The sequence below is a fragment of the Monodon monoceros genome, unplaced genomic scaffold, assembly GCF_005190385.1.
Source record: "Monodon monoceros isolate NGI ecotype Baffin Bay Population unplaced genomic scaffold, NGI_Narwhal_1 Super_Scaffold_22, whole genome shotgun sequence".
Lineage (NCBI taxonomy): Eukaryota > Metazoa > Chordata > Mammalia > Artiodactyla > Monodontidae > Monodon > Monodon monoceros.
This window is the reverse complement of record NW_021703779.1, coordinates 31,898,382-31,904,005: the sequence shown is the minus strand read 5'-3', so window position 1 is coordinate 31,904,005 and position 5,624 is coordinate 31,898,382.

Below are 5,624 nucleotides of genomic sequence, written 5' to 3'. Positions count from 1 at the left end.
ACTTTTGCTTACTGTATATTTATGCTAAACATAATGATTAAACATTCTACTACCTGAGCATGTTTTTAACCATAATTATCTAGATCAAATAAAATATTTTATTCATGGCATCATCATCATTGCTATCATGGAATCAAAAAATTTTGTTTTACCAATTTCAGGAAAAAAAAGAGCACTCTAGTAAATGCTATCAATATTCAGCCCAGATCACCTGTGATATGCTCCTATCCTCCAGCTTCCACAAGCTTAGCCCTATAAAATAAAATTAATATTTTATGGCAGAAGAAGAAATAAAATTTAAACATAAAAAATTTTCTCTGCTCTTTGGCCTCCTCTTTCCTCTACTGTGCACTGTGTATCTGCATCGACCAAACCTCCCCCATCGGCAGGAATACCTGCTCAACCATAAACAAACAACATTCCTTCTGAATCTTGAAAGGGGCCATGATGACGCATGACCCACCACTCCCTAGATTGTGTAAACTGTCAATAGTAAGTCATTTAATGTACAGCCCTCTGTCTCAAAAACTTATATAAATGTGCTTTGACTTTTAAATGGTGGAACAGTTCTCGGAGCTTTCTGAGAGGCTGTTCTTGGGTTATAATCCTAATATGGCTTGAATAAAATTTTCATTTCTTTCTTAGATTGACTGATTAATTTTTTGTCGACAGTCCTAAGTGGGTACCTCTAACCTTCTTCAGAGAACTTCCCTTTGGCTACTGTAGCTGTTCAAAGCCTGAAATGCCTGAAAGTTTATGTGCCCTGTAGCAAGTCCAAGCCAATGCTCATGTAGTATGGGAGTTTAAAAGTCCAGCTCCATTGCCTCAAATAGTCCAAAAACTCAGTGGTGCAATTTCAGTTCTTGAGAACCCCAAGTATGAGGGTGAGGCTTGAGCTTTGACTGAAATGTCACTTTTATTTAGGGTGACTGATTCTCTGTCCTGTTTCCCCTACTCCATTACTTCTTTTTTCCCCTGGGATCATTTCCTTAACAAACCACATACCCATGAATCCTCCAACACTTAGGAACAAATCACAAGCAGCTACCCATGACAATTATCAAATGAATGAATGGAAGAAGCACTATTGAATGGATGTAAAATGGTAAAGGACTAAAGGAAAAAAGTTGAAAATTTTATTGTGAGAATAAAATTTCACAAAATCGGTTTATTAATTAAGATAGCATTTGATTTCAGATGCTCCTCAGAGTAAGAATAACTGATGCCAAAAACTCAGCCTCTGTGCACTGGTGCCAAATTGAATCTTGGAGACAGAGTTTTGGGTGAAGTAAAAAAGAATAGTTGTATTGCTTTGCCAGGCAAAGGGTGGCACAGAGGGCCTGTGCCCTGAAAAACTGTGTGTCCCAACCTGGAGGGATTTGGTGAGGAGTTTAATAGTAATGGTTCAAGGGCGGGGCTGCTGGTAAGGATCAGGGTGTGTGCAGAACCTGCACTGCCTTTAATCTGGCCTCAGGTGGTCTCCTCCCTGTCTCTGCATCCCTCCCTTCCCTGATTAGCAATTGCTCGAATCTGCCTTTTGGAATTCAGGGAAGGTCATGGAGGCTGGCTGGAAATGGGGGACACGGAAAGGCTTCCGTGCCCAGGAGCTCCACAGGGTCCTGCTCAGTTTCATAACCAACACATACATAATTGACTTGACCACATTTTTCCATGAAGCACATGATACAGAAATTTAACAAGTTATACTTCACGGCTACATGGGCACTTTATACATTGGTATCATTATTAAAAATATGTTAGAAAAGGGACATGCAGATGGTAATACTAATACTGTATGTTTTAATATTATATTTTAATTTTAAATGAATTATAATTTAATTTATATTAAATAAAAATAAATTTATATTTATTTTACATATTATGCCATAATAATATATCATTATAAATTATAATAAATATTGTTAAATTAAAAAACTTAAAGTAAAATATTTTATTTTAGTAAAAATATTTCCTGGAATATAGGATAATTTATGGTACCTCATCAGGAAACACTGGTAACATTTATGGATTTCCTACGCCAATCTGTACAGAAAGGAACAATTAGTGCTAAGGAATTTATTCCAAAAATACTCAATATTAGAGTGACAGTAAAATGAAAAGGCACATGACACCATGGTTTTCAACTCCATTCTGGGATTTAAATAACACACTTCTGGCATAAATGATTTAGAGTGTTTCTACTCGGCATAAATCAGGATGGACATTCCTGATGACAACAAGGAGGATGATCTGGCGTGGATATGGATAAAAGTGGTGGTAATGCACTTGTACTATTTGTGTCAGATACTGTTTTGAATACATAATGTGCACTATCTCATTTCTATAAATCCTCTTAACAGTCTCAGAGAGCAGATGGTAATATCTTCCTCGGACTTTTTTTATGATAACAAGGCCCCGAAAAGTCATTAATTGTTTAAAGTCCCACAAGTAGAAAATTGTGGGGCTAGGTTCAAGTTCAACCTGCCTGAAACAAAGCTATGTTCTTAGTCACTGCATGAAAATGGTTAGTTTCCAGACCTGTGGCTGCACAGATGCTTAAATTTAGGAGGTCTGAATAAAACCATATAGACAATGATGAATGTCAACACTTATAACCTTTTTGCACTAACTTATTTTCTCAACTTTATCATTAACTAACATGCATTTTAATAATTTCTAGCTGTTCTAAAAATATGCAACTGTATATGTTCATAGTAAAAAGTAGTTTAAACAGTAGCATTTTTTGGAAGCTATAAATATTCTCCTGGTTCCCAGGAAGAAAACACATTTGATTTAAATGCTCCCCAGAGGAAAGAGTAACCAATACTTACAAAACTGACTTGACCAAATACTTCTATGGAGCACATGATAAATTCTTACAAAGATAGAAAGTTCGAAGAAAAAAAGGTACTCTAGTTCTCGAAGTACTAAGAAATGCTATAAAATGTGACTATGAGAAGATATTCTGGCCAATTTCTGTCTAATGCTGATTCACATATGATTCTCACGTACAAACTCTTGATAGTTCAGTGTAATAACTCAAATGATAAATACCAAAATCCACAGGAAGACATATCCAGAATGCACTATTTAGTTTTTATGCTTTTCATGTTCAGACCCATCCAATACTTATTAATGATTTCTTCTTCCCACCCCAACCTTGCACTTTAAAATATTCCAAATTTCCGTAAGAGTTGAAGACTAGAACAGGAAACACATATAATCCTCCATTAGTTCACCAGTTGACATTTTGCCATATCTACTTTCTCCCTTACTCTCTCTTGTCTTCTTTCATTTGTGATTTATTTTCTTAAGGTATTTTCATGTGCGCATGTGCACATGTGCACACATACACAGGCACATACACCCCTAAATATTCAACATGCATCTTCTAAGAAAAAAAAGTCTCCTATATAACAGCAATTCCATCATTACAACCAACACATTTAACAATTACATAACAACATTATCTAAATTACAGTCCATGTTCAAGAGTCCCAATAATGTCAGGATTACCCATTGGATTTAGGCTCCTTTAATCCAGGACAGTCCCCCAAACTTGTTTGGGTCCTTCATGGCACTGACATTTTTTAAGAGTTGAGGCCAGTTATCTGAAATCTCTGGTTGTCCCTTCATGACTAGAGGAGTTTAAACTTTTCTGCAAGAAAACTGTATATGTACTGTGGTATAGTTCTCAGTGTGTCCCAGAAGCACAGCAGGTCAGAGTGCCAAGTTATTTGGGATGCTAAGTTTGGTCATCTGGTTATGGCGGTGTCCACCAGATGTCTTCATGTTAAAGCTAGCTTTCTCCCTCAGTAGTTAATAACCTCTACGTGAAACTTTGAGACTGTGTGAACATTCATTTCCTTATCAGCCTTTTCCTTAATAGTCTGCATATAAAGTATACACTCTATGTTTGGGTTGTATAAAACTCTTTGGAAGGGCTCCTCCAAGCAGCTAGGTCAGTGGCTCTCAGGGCTAAACACTACTGAGCCAGATCCCCAAACTGAAAAGCGCAGTGCAGGACAGCAGCATCAGAAGACGGAAAAGAAAACAGGTGCTTTTTATAGCAGTATGAAGAAGTGAGTGTGTAAACTGGCTCTATGTCCTATAAATACAAATTTACAGAATCAGTATATCTGCTTTCAAGTAACAGTCAGAAATTATTGCCTTTTTCTACCTACTTCAGGCCATGCACATAGTCCTCTGGTGGAGAACTATAGGAAATCACCTCCTTTACACTCCTCCAAGGGATTAAGAATAGCAGTCTTTCAGAACCACATGAAACTAAGAATTATGAAGATAACTCATCTTGTTCACTACAAATCAATTATTCTTATGTTAATATTTTTAATATGCGCCCTTTTTATATAACTTCATTTCTAAAAACGTTGTATTAATCTTTTGTCAGTTCCCATTTTATAGGATTTAAGTTAGTTATCCAACAAAATCATGTGGCTACTTCTGCTAAAGATTCTATGACAAAAATCACAGTATAAATCAGTACTCAATAGATGTCATTGATTTACAGTTGGGATGATTGTTCTAATATCATGATTCTAAAAATATATACTTCTAATGATTACATTTTCAGAGCATGGATGCCTTCAATCTCCTATTAAACACAGAAAATGAGGATTATGAGACACTGCCTTTATAATTCCCATGCCTTAGAGTGTTTTGTTGTTTCTTTTATATAAATAAAGGAAGTCATTAAAGAATGATAATTCAGATCTGTTTCAGATTAGAATACTTTATTAGCACAGTTTCTGAATGAAATTTAAGAGCTATATAAATTAGTAAATCATTTAAAAATACTACTATGAAAGTGAAAATGTATTTACTTCAATTTTATTTGTAAAGATTTCAGTTATTTAATATATTGTTCTAATGTCTGTGTAATTTTTAACCAAAACTAATATATAGAGATACTAATATTTTCTTTCAATCAGTTTATCAGTTTAATCCTAGGTAAGTATTAATAGTTTTTGATTGTTGCAATATTCAAACACATCTCAAAATCTTGATGGTACCACAATTCATTTTTTTAGTCAGTAATAAAGTATCAGAGTTTTTGAAGTATGTATTTATTTTTATTGAATTGAAGCAGACTCAAAAGTTTCCTGATAATAGTGCAACTCTCATTCACTTGTATTTTAATACCCTCACGATATTATTTTCGGCTTCTATTTCCTCTTATTAAAAAATGATACTTCTGGATACTACAATTATGAACTATCCCTGAAGCTGCAGTGGTACTTATTACATCAGTGCTAAGGCTGTTTGCATCAAATGAATGTTTAAATATTGGGTTGAACCATATGAAATTGCCAACTGTGTAAACAGCAATTTAATTTGATTCATCTAACACATTTGTCTCCCCAACATACTGCACACACACACAGACTTGATGCACACATAAATACCACATCCCTCTCCCCAGGCCCAGGCACACAATACTGTCTTAATTCTATTTTCCATTTCTCCTCATTGCCAGATTGTAGGAAAGAAGTCACTATCTTTCCTATGAGGCGAAAGTAAACAAACAAAATCATCATTTAAAGGTAAAAATAAACATCAATCACTCAAAAAATTTTAACTTACAGTAGAGAATAACCGATACA